At 34.7% G+C, this 22,243-nt stretch overlaps 1 pseudogene; it reads left to right on the forward strand.

The window, feature by feature from the left end:
- The first annotated feature begins 584 nt into the window (after positions 1-584).
- Positions 585-22,243, forward strand: part of LOC141508984 (uncharacterized) — a 35,411-nt pseudogene continuing 13,752 nt past the window's right edge.

The following is a 22,243-nucleotide window of genomic DNA, read 5'->3' on the forward strand; positions in this document are numbered from 1 at the left end:
TCAGGGTCTGCATCAGGTTGGTTGCAGCAACACAGAAGGAGCTTTATTTGAGATACGTGGCAAAAGTGAAATGCAGAAGTATTGGCAACAGACTGGATAAAGGGAGATGAGTCAAGGGTGACACCTAAGTTTTGAACACTTGGACTCCGAGGTTGTTGCCCTTAACAGTAATAAAGAAGGTAGGACGGTAAGGGAAACCTTAGGGGGCAAGGTAATGAGTTTTATTATGGGCACACTGAATTTAAGATATATACTTCACATCCATTTTGAGATGTTTGAAAAGAAGTTATGATCAGAAGTGACCCACATTGAAGGGCTTCAGGTTTGTTTTTTTTTGACAAAGCAATGGGGTTAAAGTGACTTGCTGAAGGTCACACAGCTAGATAATTACTAAATGTCTGAGGTCAGATTTGAACTCAGGTACTCTGGACTCCAGGGCCGATGCTCTATCCACTGCACCACCTAGCTGTCCCAATGGCTTCTATTTTTAAAGTCAAATAACAGGAAAGCTATACAGATGAGAGTATTGATCAATAATCAGTAAACACTTACTGTTTACAATCTGTTAGGCATTGTGCTAAGGGATGAGGATTCAAATACAAGAAAAGACAGTCCCTGACCTCATGGAATTTACAGTCTTGAGGGGAAAGACAACACACAAAATGAAGCCCTCAGTGAGACAGGAAGAACATGTCAGACCCTGGGGAATAGTGGAAAAGTCAGTCCAAAGATCCAGAGCAGTGCAACTGGGTAAGAAATGAAATATCTGAGTTCAACCCTCTCCTTAGATGTGTGTTTGGGGTTCATGCCCCACCCTCCAATCAGCAAGGCAGAAGGTAGTGATGAAGTCACTGAAGGTCAAAAGATATTACAAGGGGCAGCTAGGTGACACAGTGGATAGAGCACCGGCCTTGGAGTCAGGAGTACCTGAGTTCAAATCTGACTTCAGACACTTAATAATTACCCAGCTGTGTGGCCTTGGGCAAGCCACTTAACCCCATTGCCTTGCAAAAAGTTTAAAAAAAAAAAAGATGTTACAAGAAGATGCTATTCCAAAAATAAGCTTCCTGTGGAATAGTGCAGATAGTCTTTCAGAGACGTCCCAAGGGACTGGATTCAGGTAAGAATTGATATATATATGAGCTGAGTTTGAAGTTCATAGTCTCAACCCTTGGTGGTGAAGGATATAAGGGGGAAGTTGGAGAGGGAAGAGATTTGCAGTAGTTTCTGTTATGAGTTAGAGAATCAATTGACACGAATTATCAATCATTAAAGGTACTGTGGTGAGAGCCCATACTGTAACTAGATAACATATAGTGAAGAATTGTGAATTAAAAGACCCAAGAGGAAAGGAAAGGTTTGTAAATTCTTGGGAATCTCAAAAGTGGGAAAAGACTAATAAATGTCTAAATTACACAGAAGGTAAATAATTAAAAGGAAGTTCAAGGAGAAATGGATTTCAAAAAAAAGCATAAATCAGATATGTTAAAGAAAGCAAAATGATGAAAGTGAAAAGACATCCTCATGATCAAGAACTGTTCTTAAATAATAGAACCTATGAAAGAGCAAATTATAACACTAATGGAATGACAGATAATGAAATGTGAGAGCATCAAATAAGATACCATCCCACACATATTCTACATGTAGCAGGTTGGAAAAATAAATAACTTCAAGTATCATGACATTTTCATATCTGGATAGTTTCTTCCATTTCCTCCATCAATCTGTCTTTTAATTCATTATACTGACTCTTGCTCTTCAGTGTTTTAGAGTTTTATGGATACTTTTAGATAATTTTCTTCTCATAAATTGAAATGTGTCAGGGTAGCTAGGTGGCGCAGTGGATAGAGCACCGGCCCTGGAGTCAGGAGTACCTGAGTTCAAATCCAGCCTCAGACACTTAATAATGACCTAACTGTGTGGCCTTGGGCAAGCCACTTAACCCCATTTGCCTTGCAAAAAACCTAAAAAAAATTGAAATGTCTCTCATGATTTAGGTCAGTCTCTAACCCCAGGTAATGAAATATTACATTTTTAATAAAGGAACTCTCCTTTCCCCATACTCATTTCTATATGATGAAATATGAAAATTAATGAATATATGCCATTAACAAGTTTAAACAATCATAAAACAAAGACACTGGATATTTTTCCTTATCCATGGTCACCTCCAGCCTTCAATATAACCATAAATAACTCTTCACTTGACTCATTAAAATCTCATACTACTCAGTATAGTCCAGATTGTTATTTTCCCTTATGAACCTCTTCATGTAGAAAAGTCATTATTTTAGACTTTTAGGAAATGATCTTTTCTTTTTTCCTCTTTTCAGTACTCAAAGATAATTTCTTGATTCCTAGAACACATGGTATTCGACAGCTTTGCACAAATGGTTATAGAGTTTTTACATATCACTGAGAATTTTGATGAAGAAATTCCACATCACCTCTTTTTCTTCTCTATAGATTCTCATACCTCACTGATGGAAAGCATATCTTTTTAATTCCAGAGAGAAACATTTCATGATATTTGTCAGCTTTATTCTGATTACAAATAAAAAAATATTTTTTCTCATTCCATTTGGGTTTTACTAGCTACAGTTCTAATTTGTTGAATGACACTCATACATGAGAAAATCTTTAAGAAATCCCTTCTCTGTGCTTCACTGTCCTCCTGTACCTTAATGACTAGATGAATTCTGAGGTTTCTTTTAGCTCTAAGTATTGTGAATTTCAATGTTTAGGAGTCACTAACATTCAAAGATGTGGCTGTGAAATTCACACAGGAGGAGTGGCACCTCTTGGACCATTCTCAGAAAGAGCCATGCTGGAAGCCAAGAACATGATTTCCATAGGTAAGCACAACTTCATTGGTAATTACGAATCTGTCTAAAGGAATTTCTTTGTTTCTTCACTAGTGTAAGGTTCTGATCATTTATTATTTATTAGAAAGTCAAAAGTGGTAGTTTCTTCACAAGGTCTTCCTGCTGCCTGCTTTTCCTGATAAGAGGTCTTTGCATTTTGTGACAGCTTGAGAAGCTGGCTTTTTCCTATTTTTGATAGATTTAGGTTACAAAACTAACAAGGTTTCTAACATTTCAAATTTGGAACTAATCTCAGACATTGTCTAGCCTAGCTCCTGCCTGGACGTGGATTTTATCTGCAAAATTTCTGAAACCCTGCAAATTTTCCTTGAAGATGGGCACTAAAGGGAACCCTCTATCCTAAAGCAAATTCTTCCTCTATAGGATAGGACTAGTCTTTTAAAATCTTCTTATTAAGTCTGATCTTGCCTTGTGTAGTAAGTCTAACTTTCTTCCCCCAAATTCTCAGATGGTAGGAAAGGAAAGCATTTATCCAGGCCTACTTTGTATTGTAGAAATATTATTTCATCTGATCCTGATAATACCTTGTGAATTTTGTGCTTTTATTATTCCTAGCTAATATTTGAGGGTCTAAGGCAAACAATTAAATAATTTGTGCAGGGGCACAATGACTCCAGACCTAGTGCTCTTAGCTGGTTCTAATTGCTAGCTAATGGAAGCTATAAAATGTGGCCATCTTTCTAGGAAGTGGGTCAACAAAGACAGAATTGTTTAGTTCTAAATAACTACATGATCTACCACTACCCAGGCTCCCAACAGCAAATACTGTGTCATTCATTCTTGAAGAGTCCTGGAATCATCCTATGGATTAACTTGCAAGTTCCCTTTCCCTAAAAAGGAATAAAGAATAAATTGCTTTCCATCTTCAACCCTTCCTTATTCTTCACATCAAAGAATTCCAGTTCTCAGAGAAGATTTCTTCTTCCATTTTGAGGAAAGGGAAGCATCGTGGATCCTGGATCCAATAGACCTGAGGAACTGCTGGCCAGGTGAGTAAGATGAAAGTAGTTCTGTGAGGGATATTATCATGGGAAGCATCTGTATTGTAGTAAAAGGGATGCTAGACTTGGGGTCCAGAATCCCTGACTTGAAATTCTTTTTTAGAAGCTTTTGAGCAGTATGAACCTCTAAGTCACTGAGCCTCATTTCTCTCATCAGTGAAATTAGGAGTTTTACACCATGGCCTTTCACTTCCCTTCTAGTGATTAATCTATGATCCTCTAAGAAATCCAAGGAAATGGAATACAGTAAGAGTACCTCTTTATGGACAACAGGGACAAAAGAGGAAAAGGAGGAAACCACATGACAGATGTTAAATTTTTCTATGAAATAAATAAGGCTAAGTTCTCAGCTGGGAGAGGGAGAGACTCCCAGCCAGCAAAGCACAAAAACTTCTGATAACCTAAAAAACCTTTTTGATATTCCATACTTGGTCTGATCAGGTTCAATCAGGGTTTGAAGGAGAAAAAGTAACTCCTTCTATGTGATAAGATGCAAGAAATAGATAGAAATAGGGAGGCCAGAATTAGGCAAGAGTCCAGACTTCAGAGAACAAGGGACTTGGTCCCAGTCACTCCATTCCAGCCACTAAATTCTTGGGTTACAAGGAAATGTAAAAGCCAGCCCCTGCTGGCAAGGAGCTCACCGTCTGGAATAGCAACAGGTGGTTTGAGAAGAAACAACACACCATGAGCCACACTCTGAGCTGATCCAGTTAAAGAAGGGGGTTTGGTATGGCAATACATTAAGTTCAACAAAGAAATAAAGGACTAGAAGGTGAGAGGACAAGAGCAGTTTAAGGAGAGCAAAGTTGGGGAGGAAATCATCAAAATCACAATACTGATGCTAAAAGGTCACATTTACCCAACATCTACTATGTACCAAGTGATTTACACATATGATGTCATTTGATCATTATGGCAATCCTGTGAAGTAGATGTTCTTATCATCCTTATTTTACTGATGAGAGTACCAGGGTAAACAGAGGTACTGCTCAGTGTCATATAGGTAGCAAGTGTGTTTGAGTTTGAGTCTTCTTGACTACAGGTCCAGTGCTCCAGCTTCTGTGTCTCAGGATGGAAAATATTTCCACTATAGTTGAGATAAAAAAGACAGGAGACTTCAATAAGATAATGTTATAACTAGTGATCTGGGACTGGGATGGATGACAAAGTGGGGTGTGGAGTGAAGATCATGCCATTTTAAGCCTATATTAGTAGTCTTGATCCTATTCCCTTTCCCATCTATTTTTTGTTTCTAAAGATCAAGGCAGGAGCAAAGATGATAAGAGGATAGATGGAAAAAAGAATTGACCCATAATAATGGAGGAGGAGAGCTGAAGGCATTATCAAGCAGAATCTGCACTTCTAATAAGTAAGAAATACCCTTGAAACAAAGATTCACCTGGCATTCAAATGAAGGCATTTCATTCTCTAATACTATTTGGAACTCTGTCCACTGACTCACTTACCTGGACATCCTTCAACCTAGTAATAATAATGTTTGTCCTTCATTCTCGAAGAAAACCATGACATCAGGGAGGTGATGCCATGACAAGTAGATGAATTGTATTTTGAGTGCTAAGTCACCAGCCTCACTTTCTCCTCCAGAGCCATCTGGATCCATTGGCCAGATATGAATCAGGATAACTGGTGATGACTCTGGATGTGAGGCAATCAGGGTGAAGTGACTTGCCCAAGGTCCAAGGCCAGATTCAAACTCCCATCCTCCTGACTCCAAGGCCAGTGCTCTATCCACTGTACCACCTAGCTGCCCTTTAATCCCATGATAACCACTAACAGATCTATCAACTAAAGGGATTGAGTAAGGTTAAATTAATTTTAAAAAACCCACTGACCCATTGCAAAAATTATAGTTGCTATTTTTTGGTTGTTTCAAAGAACTAGAAACAAAGTTAGTTAGCATATATCGAGAGATATCTAAACAAATGATTGATGGTCTAAGAATAAAATGTAAGATTTTTCAGCCTTAAGAAATGTTAAAAGGCATAGTTTCAGAGAAATATGGAAATTAACTGAATCAGCTGAATGAGTGTATTATAGTGTAGCAATTCTGAGCCATGCAGTGTACAACCATGACTTCAGAAAAGTGGTTCTCCAAATTTTTTGTTCTTAGGATCTCTTTTAGCAAAAACAATGACAAGTGTGTTTTGAATCTTCCCAAGTCATTGAAACTACTGCTACTCATAGTATTCTTAATATTTATGCTTTTAATTTCTATATTAATTATCTATTTGCTTAAATGCTCCAAATCAATATTTTCATTACAACACATTATTATAAACTCTAAACATAATAAAATCCTAAGTATAAAATAATTCTGAAAATTTAATGATTGCAAGAATTATTTTTTAAATATAAAGCAAGAGTTCCAGCTTATTACCTATAAGACTTCAATTTAAATTTCCTTATTTTATAGATTTTTTTGATTATAAATAGCAATTTACATCAAATAAATTATAACTTTCAAAGTATCAAACATAATATAATATGAAATACATTTAAAAACTGGATTTTTTCTTTGAAAATAGGATTGCAATATTTTGGTTAAAGAGCAATCAAACTTGGTCTTCAATATGAATTGAAGTAATAATAACAAAAACCCACAGCAAAATGATAATGATAAATTGCATTTAAGTAATGCCCACTAGACTTTGGACTAAGAGCTTTACAATCATCATCTTGTTTGATCCTGAGAATACTGGTCAATAGATGCTATTGTTATCTTCTTTTTGCAATTCAGGAAACAGAGGCAAGAAGAGGCTAAGTGATCTGCTTAGGGTCACAGTACTAAAAAGTATCTGGAGGTGGGATTTGAATTCAGGTTTTTCCTGTCTGCTGAGGGGAGCTGCATCCATCAAAATTGATCAATTCATAGTGTTGTTGTTAATGTGTAAAATGTTCTCTTGGCTCTGCTTCCTTCATCAGTTCCTGAAATTCATTCTATACTTCTCTAGAGTCCAACCCATTCATGGTTTCTTATAGAGCAATAGTACTCCATAACATTCATATACCATAACTTGTTCAGCTACTAGCTACCTTAGAGTTTTCAAAAGTACAAGACAATAAAGAACATGGTGCAATATTATTGATGAATCTGCCTGTCATCATCAAGAGGGCAAGAACATTATGATTGAATTTCCCAAAGAAGATGAACTACTCCCTACATGGAACTAGTGACACTTTCCTCCTTCACTAAGAAATGCTGTGGGTTTTAAGCGATCCATTTGCATCATATAATTTTTGCTGGTGCATTACAGCAGGCTCCCTGGTACCTTGAGGGATAGGTAGGGAGATAGCAGTTTTTCTTAATGGTGCAAGAACCGTTCAAGGAGAATAGTATCTCTTAGAGGTAACTTTAGGACTTAATACTAAATATCTTATTTATCAGAGTTAGTGGTATAGAAGATGACAGTCCTTTCCTTTTAATTACAGTGAATTTTGGTTAGGCTGATCTTTAAACTGTCTCCAAAAGGAAAGCTTGAATTCTTGAACTTAACTAAGTACATAGAAAGGAGGCTTAACCAGATCCAGAATGAATTGCAATACAAAATCAACTACAAAGTAGAATTATTCAAGATGGACTTTTAGTGCTGGGAAAAGTGCATGTTTAGTCTTAGGGTTTGGTTCTAATCTCACCTGCAGGGATTTAGTCATATGACTTGGCTATTTTGAGCTCATGCCTTCAATTGGAAAATGTAATGGGTATCCTACCCTGCATTGTTATTTGTGAAGTTCATCACAAATAAAATCATCCTGTAGACATTAGCTAATGGCATTTTCAATTGATTGACTGTTGAGTTTCAAAAGTCTTCTTTTTTGACTGGGGAAAAAGAATATAAGTTGGTTTACTTGTGGAGAGAAGAGAGAATGGCAAGAGTTCCAGCTTATTATCTATAACACTTCAATTAAATTTCTTTTGATTATTATTAGCAGTTTTCATCAAATAAGTTATAACTTTCAAGGTATTAAACATGGTATAATATGAAATTCATTTAAGAATTTGATTTTTTCTTTGAACCTAGGATTATAATATTTGATTAAAGAGCTACTAGTGGAGAGAAGAGAATTTATTTATATGCATGAGTGTCTGTAAATATGGTTTCTTTCCTTCAGATTCAGAGTCCAGGTTTGAAGTTAATGAGACTACTGCAAGATTGAGCATTTCTGTAGAAGAATCTCAATCATAAAGATTCATGAATGTTGGTCCCTATGAGTACAATTTGAAAGAAATCTGTGACTCAGATCTCATAATAGAGAAAATTCAACACTGTAAATTTGATAAAAATGAGAAGGATTTCAGACAATATTCAGTACTAATTCTCTGTAAGAAAATGACCTCTAAAGAATGTTTTCAGTATACTGAAATTAAGAAATGCTTTATTCGAAAGGTTGGGCTTATTCAGTCTTCTGAAAAGCCTCTTGAAATGCAAATATGTCAACAGGAAATGACACCCAATTTGAGTGCAGACTTCATTAGACATAAGAAAATTCATACTGGAGAAATGGTTTATGTAGAGAATGATGATGGGAAAACCTTCAGCCAGAATTCAAAGTTCATCAACCCTCATAAAATTCACACTGCAGGGAAAATTTATGAATGTGAGCAATGTGGAAAGACTTTCACAAATAGGTCCAGACATGCTATACATCAGAGAATTCACACTGGAAAGAAACCTTATGGATGTAATCAATGTTGAAAGGCTTTCACACAAAACTCCTGTCTTTTGAAATATCAGAGAATCCACAATAAAAAGAAACCTTATGAATATAATCAGTGTGGAAAGGCTTTCACACAGAACTAGTCTTGCTCGACATCAGAGAATCCATACTGGAAGGAAACCATATGAATGTAAGCAATGTGGAAAGACTTTCAGAACAAGATCCAGTCTTCATGTACATCAACGAATTCACACTGGAGAAAAACCATATGAATGTAAATCAATGTGGAAAGACTTTCAGAACAAGATCCAGTCTTGATCTGCATCAGAGAATTCACACTGGAGAGAAACTTTATGGTTGTAATCAATGTGGAAAGACTTTCAAAAGAAGATCAATTCTTCTTGAACACCAGAGAATTCACACTGGAAAGAAATTTTATGGTTGTAAATAATGTGGAAAGACTTCCCAAACAAAATCAATTCTTGTAGAACACCAGAAGATTCATACTGGAGAGAAACCTTATGCATGTAAACAATGTCAAAAGGCATTCATATCCAGCTCTTGTCTTACTAAACATCAGAAAATCCATGCTACTGAGAAGCCTTATGAATATAATCAATGTGAAAAGGCTTTGAGAGGCAGCTTTGAACTTGCTAAAAATCAGAAAATCCTCCATGGAGAGAAATCTCACAAGTGTCATGAATGTGGTAAAGTTTTTCGTGAACATGCTTCTGTTATTGCACATCAGAGAATCCATTCTGGAGAGAAAACTTTCAAATGCAATCAGTGTGGAAAGGTTTTCACACAGACCTCCAAACTAGCTGTACATTTGAGAATCCACATTGGAGAGAAACCTTATGAATGTACTCAGTGTGAAAAGGCCTTCACAGAGAACTCAAAACTTGTTGCGCATCAGAGAATCCACACAGGAGAGAAGCCTTATGAATGTAATCGATGTGGAAAGTCTTTCTGAATAAGATCCATTCTTGTTGAACATCAAAGAATTCACTCTGGAGAGAAACCTTATGAATGTAATCAATGTGGAAAGAGTTTCAGATCCATCTCCTGTCTTAGTAAACATCAAAAAACACACACATGAGAAAAACCTTATGAATATGATTAATGTGGTAGTCTTCAAGTAACAGTCATTCCTTATTTCCCGCGAAAGAATTGCTATTAAATATTAGTTTTGTCACAATAATGAATGAGGAAAGACTTTCAAATGAGTACAGAATTTGTTGCACAAAAAAAAAATTTATTCTGGGTAGATGCCTTATATGGACATAAAGGAGGAAGCCCTTCAACCAGAGATCATCTCTCACTTTATGTCAGAGGATTCATAATGGGGTAAAGTCTTATAGATTTACTCATGATTTTCTCTGGAAAAAGATCATCCTTAGACATGAAGATATTTGTACTGGTACAAAGTAATGCCTTTTGTCAATGGCAAGGCCTTTACATAGAACTCATACTCTTGATTATACATTGGAGAAAGTCTGCTGGAGATAAAACTTATGGATCTAAGTAATGAGGTAAGCCTCTTGCAGTATAAATTTTGTTAGACATCCCAAGTTTCATACTGTTCACAAAGCCCTATAAATGTAATGAATTTTTCTTTTAAAATCCTAATGTTTGTCATTACTAAATAATATTCCTTAGTTTTCATATACCATAATTTCTTTAGCTAGTCCCTAATCAATTTAGCATTCATTTTGTTTCCTCTTATTTGGTGACATATTATGATATAAATATTTTGCTATCTGTTGGACATTTATTTCTGTGATAATTTCTTTAAACAGTTAGCATAGGAGATAGAGTGCTGTACCTAGACCCACAAGACCTGAGTTCAAATTCACTCTGGCATTTCCTAGTTATGTGACTCTAGACAATCACTTAACTTATTCCAGTCTGATTATCTCTATCTGTAGAATGGAAATAATAATTGTAACTACCCATTAAGGTTGATATGAGAAACAAATGAGACAATATTTGTAAAAAGCTTTGCAAGTATTAAATTACCCATCAAGAGCTAGCTATTATTCATGTCCTTTAAGTCTCAAAGTCTTGTAAGCTAAAATATGTGGATAATTTAGTCACTTTTTAAATTCAAATTGATATTCAGAATAGTGTAGCAAAAGATACTAATTGTAACAGATAGAGCATTAGTTTTTGGATCAGGAATATGGGTTTAAAACCTTTAAATTCTCTCTAGCTCTGTAATTTTAGGGAAGGAGCAGCTTCTTAAAAATAAGCTTGAGAAACTGAGTAGATCAAGTACATAATATGCTGAAAAAGAAAAGTTGAGTACAATAGCCATGGGTCATTATATACCCCAACTATGGAACTAGGATTTATTAATCACCACAAAATGCTGAGAAAATTGGAAAGCAGTCTGGCAGAAAATGGGTATAAATTAACATCTCATACTATAACAAGATTAGCTCCAAAGGATATATCATTAGTTAAGAAAGGTCTCCTCAAATATATTGGAAGAACCCAAGAGGATAGATTTTTTTCATTTTTGGATAGGAGATAAGTTCATCACTAAATGAGGGACAAAGAGGATTACAGAAAATGTAATGGGCCATTTTTCAATAACATGAAAAAAATAACCCAGTGCATATAAAATGTAAATCTAGGAAAAATCTTTGCAGAAAGTTTCCCTGATAAAGATTTCAGATCCAAAGTATATAAAGAGGGGAGTAGCTAGGTGATACACTGGATAAAGTGGATAGAGTGGCCCTGGAGTCAGGAGGACCTGAGTTCAAATATGACCTCAGATACTTAATACTTAGCTATGTGATCTTGCACAAGTCACCTAATCCTGATTCCTTGCATAAATACTATATACATATATATATATATATATATATATATATATATATGTGTGTGTGTGTGTGTGTGTGTGTGTGTGTATAATATAAAATCATACAAAGGAGTATAAAGAATGGAACTATAGAATAAGGTCAAAAAAGTATGAATGGGCAGTTTTCAGAGGAAGAAATACAAAATATAAATAATTATATGAAAAATATTTTCCACATCTGTAATCACTAATGGAAATCACTAATAATTAGAAACATTGTTAGAATGTTAAAGATGATAAAAAAATAATCAAATATTGGGAGAAATTTATTTTTCTTGATTGAATATTTGGTATAAGAATTTTGTATTATTTTTTACCCATGGCAGCTCAAGTTAAACAATCAGGAAAAAAGCTCCAGGTCACTAATAACTAGATAAAGACAATTAAATCACCTCTCATATTCCAACTCACCCTCATGCTTTTTGCAAAGAGGATAAGAAAATCAGAAATGAAAAGACAATTGTTTAATAGGCACATGCATTAATTTTTTGTTTGTGAAGCTATGTGTACTCTTTCAGTCAATGATACCACTGTAGAACCTTCTCCTTTAAATAGGAAAAAGGGCTCAAGTATATCAAAATATAACAATTCCCTTTGTTATGAGAAAAGACTAGAAACTAAGATGTGGAACTCTGTCATAGATAGGGCAATAACTGAATGCATTTCAGTATATGGATGGAATGGAATACAAATATGCCATGAAACAGACAATTTCAGTGAAACTAGTAAGATCCATGTTAATGTAGCATGCAGTGAATAAAATTAAGTGACTAATTGATAACAATAATAACAGGGTAAAGGCCAATAAGTTTGAAAGATATCACAACTCTGATTATTGTAATGAGCAATCACTATTACAGGGATTTATCAAGACCTGTACCACCTGCCTTCTGATTAAGAGGTAATTATTTCAGTATGTAGAATATAGTACTTTTGGGGGACATGGAATTTGATGAAATTTATTTTGATAGACTTCTTTCCTGACAATTTTTTTTTAGTTTTGGGTTAGGAAAGGATGACAGTGAAGGAGATTAGGAATAGGATTGCCCTTCCCTTACTTCAAAAAAAAAAAGGAAAGCTTAATAAATTATAAAAATACCTGTAGAGGATCAGGAGGAAGTCCAAAACAAATAAGGATAGCTTTGAAATATAATATTGAATTTTTTAATTACTAAAAAAAGAAAATCCAGCTTTGCATAGTAGAACTTATTTACTATATAATCTACTTTTTCTGTTTTATGAGGTATGTAAAGTACTTATTCTATTTCATATTTGTGAATTTCAAAATTAAAAATATCCAAATATTCATGGTTTCCTTTTGGTCATTTTCGCCACTTTTGAAGGCATCTATAAGACCTTTTGTATAATTATTCTTGAACATCCTGATGATAGGTTTCAGAGAATACATGTATCATCCTATATTAAAATGTAAGAAGTTCCTCCTTGTTTAGTCACTGATTTTTTATTTGTATTTCCTTTTTTTTATTTCACTTGACTCCAGTTCTCAGAACTTCAAAGTTTCTGTGCTGCCCTGGTCTTTCCATATTTTTAAATTTATTTTTATATCACATTGTGAGTTTCGAGTTATCTCTTTCCTTCCATTCCAAGACCGTATTAGAGAAGACCAACATTTGAGATACACACACACACACACACACACACATACACACACACACACGTGGAACATAACAATGTATGCTTCCATATATCAATTCTTTTTCTGGAGGCAGATAATATTTTCCTTTATATAAGCCCTTTGTACTTGATTTGAATGCTCACCTTACTCAAAATAGCTTATTCATTCACAGTTTATCTTTAAATAATATTACTGTTACTGAATACCACATTCTCTTGGCTACTTTAGTTTCATTTGTACAAAACTTTTGAGTCAATGTAATAAAAATTATCCATTATGTATGTCACAGTACTTTCTATCTCTTGGCTATTCATAAATTCTTTTCATCCATAAATGTGATATGTAATATGTTCCATGCTCCTCTCCCTTTTTGATTAGGTCATGTATCCATTTCGACCTATCCTGCTAAGCAGTATTAATATACACGTAGTTTCTGCTGGACTGCTTTCCAGTTTTCCTTAGCAATCTGTAACAAGTAGTGAATTCTTAGATTAAAATCTTAGATCTTTGAGTTTATCAAACATAAGATTACTATAATCATATACTATGTGATTTATATACATATACCTATGTATGTGTGTGTGTGTGTGTGTGTGTGTGGGTGTGTATGTGTGTGTATGCCTGGGGCAGCTAGGTGGCACAGTGGATAGAGGGCCAGACCTAAAGTTCAAAGACTCATCTTCTTGAATTCAAATCCAGCCTCACTATCTAGGTGATTCTGGGAAAATCAGTAAGCTTCTTTACCACCATTTCTCATAAAATGAGCTAGAGAAGGAAATAGCAAATTCTTCCAGTATTTTTGCCAAGAAAATCCCAAAAGAGTTGCTCACAACTGAAAGCAACTACGCCACAAGAAATCTGGGCAGCTAGGTAGTAGACTGCATAGAACAATGAGCTTAAATCAAGAAGACTCACCTATCTAAGGTCAACTCTGGCTTCAGGCACTTACTAACCATGTGACCCTAGTCAAGTCACTTAACCCTGTTTGCTCAGTTCTTCCTCACCATAGAGGGAAATGACAAACCACTCCTGTATCTTTGGCAAGCCTGGGATGTGAAACAACCAAATAACAACAAAATGAATGTCTCTTCTATTCACTGATGTAGCTTTTTTTGGTCTTAGAGTTAAGTAAAAGATAGTTTTGGTAATTACCACATTATATTAGTTCTAGGACTGCTAGACCTCCTTCCCTTACATTTTTTCCCCCATATAATTCCTTTGATATTCTTGACCTTTTGTTTTCAAAATGAGTTTTGTTATTTTTATCTAACTCAGTTTTATCTAGATTTTATTTAATTCAGTAAAATTGTTTTTGGTAGTTTAATTGGAATGGTACTGAATATGTAACTTTAGGCAGAATTATCATTTTAGTTATATTGGCTTAGCCTACCCATGAATAATTAATGCTTCTCCAATTATTTAATCTGACTTTATTTGTATAAGAAGTGTTTTATAATTATGTTCATATAGTTCCCGGGTTTGTCTTTACAGGGATATTCCCAAGTATAGTCTACAGGTTTTTTTTTTTAATGAAATATCTCTTACTGTCATTTCTTGCAAAACTTTGTTGGAAATATATAGAAATGCTGGCAATTTATGTGAGTTTATTTTATCTTGTGCTAGTTTACCAAATTACAAATTTTTTCAACTAAATTTTTAGTCGACTCTCCAGAATTTTCCAAGTATATCATTATATCATCTGCAAAAAGAGATAGTTTTATTTTTTCATTGCTCATTTCTTCAATTTCTTTTTCTTTTCTTATTTCTATTTCTAGTCTTTCTAGTACTATACTAAATATTAGTGGTGAAAATGGGTACCCTTGCTTTGCTCCCGATCTTATTAGGAAGACGTCCAGCTCATCCCTGTGTTTGATTAAGGAATTTTTATTTCAATCCTCTCCTACAAAGTGACACATTCATACCAACAAAACTAAAAAGTATATTTAATAAAGTGATTATAACACAGGCAGAAATAAATCAGCTTTACAGCAAAAGTAACCAATAAGTCCCAATATAATAAAAAGAAGAGCAAAGCCTAACATAAACATCACCAATTAGGGGAGCTTCAATATCTGAATCAACAGCAGCTGGGGAGTCCCGGGGTACAGCCATCAGAGTCCCCATTGGGAATGCCCCAGGAAGAGCATCCTCTCCATGGGTGAAACTCCAATTAGGCAAGGGCATAATTAGATCTTATATAGCTTGAAAACAAAGAAGGCTTCTTGCCATTTTTTGGGGTAATAAAACCAAATTTTCCAGGTTGTCTGAGGAGGGTACCACCCCTCCCCAAACCCCAAGAATTATGGTGTTTACATTCAAGAATGACTAGTTCCTGAAGAGATAGGCAATGTTAATCAAGTACAACCTTGAGAGTCTGGCCAAGACCAATCAAGTACATTCAGTGGTTCTTTTAAATACTCAAGCTGTTTTAAATATGTGCATGAGATCCATCTTGCTCATCTCCCTTCCCCCAACATGAGGAGTGAATTGGGGGTCAGTGATTCTCTGTAGCTAAACTATAAGGCCTTACCATGGAAAATCTTATATCCTATGTATTCATCATATACCCTGTCACAGATAATGCTTGCTGATGGTTTTAGGGAGATTTTTTTTTAATTTTATTTTTATTTTTTACAAGGCAAATGGGGTTAGGTGGCTTGCCCAAGGCCACACAGCTAGGTAATTATTAAGTGTCTGAGACCGGATTTGAACCCAGGTACTCCTGACTCCAAGGCTGGTGCTTTATCCACTACGCCACCTAGCCACCCTCCCTTTTTTTTAACTTTAAGGACAATTCCATTTATACCTATGCTTTCAGGTTTTTTTTTAAATAGGAATGAGCATTGTGTTTTGTCAGAAGATTTTCCTACTCCTCTCCCCCCCCCAAAAAAATTTCCTTTATCAAATCATATTTTTGGGAGGTTTTGTTTAGACGTGATCAGTTATATTAATTAATTTTGCTTCTATTGAACTAGCCTTTTTTGTCATATCTTGCAGTAGTATCCTAACTAATATTTTATTTAGAATTTTTGGATATTCATTAGTGAATATTCATTAGTGAAATTGTCTATAATATTTTTTCTGTTTTCGTTCTTGCTGGTTTAGGTATCAGAACCTTTTCTGTTTCATAAAGGAAGTTTGGCAGAGACTCATTTGTCTAGTATGCCAAACTATTTTATATTGGGATTAGTTGACATTTAAATGATTGATAGAATTCACTTGCCAATCCATCTGGTCCTGAATCTTTTTTGTCTTAGGAAGTATCTTTATTGGCCTTTCAGTTTCTTTTTCTAAAATAGGTTTAATTAGATATTCCCCTTCTGTTAATCTAGGCAGATTGTATTTTGGTAGGTACTCTTCCATTTCACTTAGATATGTTAGTGTTGGGTTCTGCTCCCAAATTTTGAGGTATAATGGCTCAGACTTCAGGTTTTTCATGTTATTTTCAGAACTCTCTCTGGGGGCCTCTGACTTTTTTTAATTCTTTCAATGTGCTATAATCCAAGACCAGATGTGGCCTTCATGTTTCTGTCTTTGTTTATGAATCACCTCAGGTACTCATCTCCACCCTTTAGTTGGGACTAGTCCTCTTCACCTTTGTAAGGCTGCCACATGAATCCTGTCATTCCCCATCCTAGAAATGCACCACCCATTTCCGTTCTCCTATAGCAGCAGGTGTATATTTTCTTCTACTCACCTGAAGCTGCAACTTAGGATCACATCTGCTCAACATACCTGAGGCCCATGTCCTCTCCTAGCAGAAGATTGCCCCAATTTTCCTCTGATCAGCTTTCACCTTTTAATGAAAGTTCCTGAAGCCCAGGCTGCAACCAACATAGCTGCCCCACCAAGACTTGCTGCATGTTGATGTGATAGTATCTGCACTTGGCTCCCAGTCAGACTTTGACCCTAGAAGGTCATATCTTTCTTAACATGGTCTTAAGTTGTCTAAGGCTGGACAACTGCTTTACCCTGATTTTTTTTAATTATTTCTGCCACCTTAAAATTCAGTTTGGAAGACTTTGGGAAAGTCAGGCATTTTCTTGCCTTATTCTGCCTTCTTACCATAATCTCTACATCCTGGCCTTTTCATTAGCAATGGTTAAAAAGACTCTATTTCATTAACGAACTATTTTCTCCCTTTGTTGAATTATATTTATTACTTGTGGGTAAGCTATTCTTGGTTGTAAACTAATATCCTTTGTCTTCTGGAATGTTCCAGATTTTTACTCCTTTGTAGGAGTCCTTGCTAAATTATGTGTGATCCTAAATGTGACCTCTCAGTGTTTGAATTTGTTCATTCTGGACATTGCAATATTTTTTCTTTGATTTTAAAACTCTAGATTTTGAAGTTTCTTTCTAGATCTGACTATTGAATTCTATTTTCACTTTGATCACTGATTCTAAGAAGACTTGGACAGTTTGACTTTTTCTTAAGAAAATTTCACAAACTCTCCTGATGAGAGATGGAAGTTTATTTTTTGTTTTTATTCCATAAACTAGCTAATAAAATAAATTGCTAGCTACTATATACAAGATTTATTTTTCTGTCAGCTAAATAACATGTAGAATATTAAATGGTAAATATACTTGAAATTTAGTAGAATATATTACCTTATTGTTGTTTGGAAAACAGTGTTTATATATAAAACAACCAATGCAAAGAAAAAAATCTTTTCAAACATAACTTTCTACCATTGACACATAGACTAGAAACCTTTAATAATGATTCAACAAGTGAATAGTTCCTTTGAAAATCCAGATAGAAGAACAATAACATTAGTAGAATATAAATTAAACATTAAAAAACCAAAATTAACACTGCAAAGAGAGGCCATATCAGGTCTGTTTTTATAGAACATTCTGTTATTTTATGATGTTTTCAAGATGAGTTGTAGTTCAAATGCCTAATGCTCATGGATTTCAAAGAACCTACCATCTGAGCTGCAAGAATGAAAATATTTGTAACAAATAATTGTAAGACGATTCCAATTTGATGATTGCATTTGATACTCACAACATCCTTATGAGTGCTATTATTAATCCATTTTACAATGGAGGAAACTGAGGTAAACAAGAGGTTAAGTGATTGATTGCCCAGAGCCATGTAACTACTAAGTGTCTAGATTTGAACTCAAGTCTTCCAGATTCCAGGCCCAAGAGTCTCATCCCTGAACTACTAGTTGGCTCTAATTTCCAGATAATGGAAGGCATGTAAAGTACCTATCCTTCTATGAAGGAGGTAAGGAAAGGCAGAATCTTCTAATTCCCAGTTGGCTGCACGTTCTTCTCCCTTCCTGCAAGTTCTCAACAGTAAATGCTGTGTCAACCCTCCTTGAAGAGACCTGGGTACAAACTGTGATCTTTGCTTGCATTGTCCTTTTGCTCTAAAGAGAGGTAAGTATACATTTCTCTCCATCCTCATCTGTTCCTTCTTCCCATGGCCAGGAATTCCACTTCTCAGAGATTTGATCTTCCATTTTGAGGAGTCCTGGAAGTTGGAACCAAAAGGCCCAAGAAACTCCTATCTGGGTGAGTGAAATGAAAGCATTTATTAACTGTGGAGCAGGAAGTGTTAGACTTGGGGCAAGATAACCTGAATTAGAATTACTCTTTAGACACTTTAGCTTTGGGATCCTGAGCAGGTCACTGAACCTCTGATACTCAGTTACCCATATCTGAAGTGAGTACAGTTGGACTCTGAAGCCTTTTACTTTCCTTTTTGTAATAAATCTATGATGCTAGCAGGCATTGTTTAGAACTTTGGGGCATGGAACTCTTGAAAGCATTCACAAGAGGGCTATGACTGTACCATATGAGATATTTCCTATCTTCTCTTCCAGTCAGCATCAAAAAAGACATCATCCAAAGGTCTCTCAGCCCTTGTTATCGTGGGAACTTGGGGTCCAGGCAAACACCCTCATGTTAGCCTTGATTAAGGACTCTTCTTGAATTAGGCTTTGGGAGAAAAGAATCACAACTGAAATGGGGGCACAAGAGAAGTCCAGTAGCTTTCACAAGGTCACTTACGCAGTAAGTGTCAGAAATAGAATTGAATTTGTGTCCTATTCAGTGTTCATTCTCAGACAACATGAGACTTCTAAAGAACTCCTTGTTCTTTTCTTGAGTCTTATGTGTTAATATCAAATTTTCCATTCAATTCTGGATTTTTTCAGTGGGAATGCTTGACAATCCTCTATTTCACTGAATATCCATTTCCCCCCCAAGAAGGATCATATTTAGTTTTGTTGAGTAGATTGTTTTTGGTTTTATTCTTAGCTCCTTTGCCTTCTAAAATTCATAATCCAAGCCTTCCATTCCTTTAACAAGGAAGTTGCTAAATCTTGTGGCTCTGTGATATTTAAATATTTCCTTTTAGCTGCTTTCTGACCTGGGGAGCTCTGGAATTTTGCTATAATATTCTAGGGAGTTTTCATTTTGGAATCTCTCCTAGGAGCTGATGGGTAGATTTGTTTTCCAATTTCTATTTTGCCTTTAGAATCTAATATATCAGGGCAGTTTTCCTTTATAATTTTTTGAAATATGTCTAGGCACTTTTTAAAATTATGGCTTTCGGGTAGTTCAATAAATTTAATATTATCTTTCTTTAATCTGTTTTACAGATTAGTTGTTTCTATGATCAGATAACTCACAAAAAATTTTATTTTTTTCATTCTTTTGATTTTGTGTTATTGTTTCTTTAGGTCTCATAAAAGCCATTAGCTTCCACTTGCACAATGCTAATTTTTAAGGAATTATTTTATTCAGTTAACTTTTGCATCTCTTTTTCCATTTGGCTAATTTTAAGTGTTAAACAATTATTTTGTTTTTTCATAAAACCAACCCTTGAATTTATTAATTCAGTGGGTTTTTTTAACACTCAATTTTATTAATCTCACCTTTAATTTTTATGATTTCCAATTTAGTGTTTATTTTTTATTTTGTTTTTTGTTTTTTTTGCAAGGCAGTGGGGTTAAGTGGCTTGCCCAAGGCCACACAGCTAGGTAATTATTAAGTGTCTGGGACTGGATTTGAACTCAGGTACTCCTGACTCCAGGGCCAGTTCTCTATCCCCTGTGCCACCTAGCCACCCCTAATTTAGTGTTTAATTGGGAAATTTAATATGTCCTTTTCTTGTTTTTTAAATTGTATACCCAATTCATTAGTCTACTCTTTTCTCTTAATTTTTTGATATAAGCATGTAAAGATATAAATTTCAGCTTTTGCTGAATTTCATAAGTTTTAATTGACTCATTGCATTCTCTTTAAAGAAATTATTGTTTCTGTGATTAGTTCTTTAACCCATCCCTTATTAAAGTAATTTTTATTGTATTATGAAAAATATACATTTAATATTTCTGCTTTTCTCCTTTTAAACTATAAAATTTTTATGTGCTTATATATATGTATATATGTCAATCTTTGAACCACTGAGCAAAAGGTATATTCCTTTCTATTTCAATTCAGTTCTTTCCAGATTTCTATCATATTTAGCTTATCTAAAATTCTGTTCACTTCCTTAACTTCTTTTTTATTTATTTTTGTTAGATTTATCTAGATCTAAGAACTCTACCTATAATTCATTTAACTTTTCTTTTAAAAATTTAGCTGCGATAGTTTTGTTGCATAAAGGTTCAGTATTCTTATTACTTCATTGTGGTACCTTTTATCAAAATGTAGTTACCTTCCTTGTCTCTTTTAATTAAATCTATTTTAGCCATAGCTTTTTCTGAGATTATAATTGTTATTCCTACCTTTTTTTAATCAGCTGAAGCATAATAAAATTCTATTTCAATTCTACATTTTAATTTCAGTGTGTATCTCAATCTTAAATGTGTTTCTTTTTTTGTTTTTAAGGTTTTTTTCAAGGCAAATGGGGTTAAGTGGCTTGCCCAAGGCCACACAGCTAGGTAATTATTAAGTGTCTGAGACCAGATTTGAACCCAGGCACTCCTGACTCCAAGGCCTGTGCTTTATCCACTACACCAACTAGCCGCCCCTTAAATGTGTTTCTTGTGAACAAGATATTGTTGTCTTCTGATTTTTAATCCTTTCTGGTAATCATTTCTATTTTATGAGTTCATCCCATTCACATTCAAAGTTATAATTACTATTTATGAATTTCCCTCCCTCTTATTTTTACTCACTATTTTGTTTCTCAACCTCTCTTTTTACCCTATCCCTGTTATCTTCTCTTCTTCTCTTATCCACTTATTCCTTTTTTTTGACCACCCCTTCTGAAAGTCCCTCCCTTATCTTCTCCTCCCATCCTCCAAATCTTAATCTATATACCCTTCTAAATATCTTCCCCTCACCCTCTCCCCCAGTTTTCTCATCTCTCATGATCAGAAGACTCCTAAATTACTTTGGTTACTCTTCAACGCACATGAGAGTAAGGCTCTAATATTAATGACCCTCTACCCCCACCTACTTCCTCTATATTAGTTCTGACTTTCATGCCCATATTTATAATATAATTGCTCCTTTTCCCTTTTTCTATGCAATTTTGTTTTTTAGAATCACTACCATCATACACGATTCAGTCCCAACCTTTCTTTCAAATTACCTTAGCAATGATGACAATTTTAAGAAAACTAGAAAACAGTTTCATGTATCATAAATAAGCAATTTGACCTTAATCAGTGCCTTATAATTAACCTTTAATATTTTGCTTATATTTCCTCTGGATCTTTTATATTGAATTTTCCATTCAGTTCTGCTCTTTTACATTGAATTTTCCATTGAGTTCTTAAAGTCTTTCAGTTTATCAAATGTCCATTTTATTTTTCATTCAGGATTATAGTCACCTTTACTGGTAAAGTTGTTTTTCAATGCAACCCCAGCTCCTTTGCTCTTCAAAATATCATGTTCCAAGACCAGGTCTTTTATTGTAGAAGCTGCTAGGTCTCGTGAAATCCTAATTGCTTTGAAATCCTAATTGAGCTGGGGGTTTTCCCCCCTCTTGCTTGCAATATTTCTACCCTTTCTGGGAATTTCTATAAGTTTTCTTCCTGGGATCTCTTTCAGGGAATAAAGGATAGATTTTTTTTCCCCCTGTTTCTACTTTATCTTCTTGTTCTAGAACTTCAGGACAATTTTCTTTGATAATTTTTTAAATATTGTATCCAGATTCTATTTTTAATCATAATTTTCAGATAGTCTGACAAATATT

This window comes from Macrotis lagotis, chromosome 1, assembly GCF_037893015.1.
Source record: "Macrotis lagotis isolate mMagLag1 chromosome 1, bilby.v1.9.chrom.fasta, whole genome shotgun sequence".
In the NCBI taxonomy this organism is placed as follows: domain Eukaryota; kingdom Metazoa; phylum Chordata; class Mammalia; order Peramelemorphia; family Peramelidae; genus Macrotis; species Macrotis lagotis.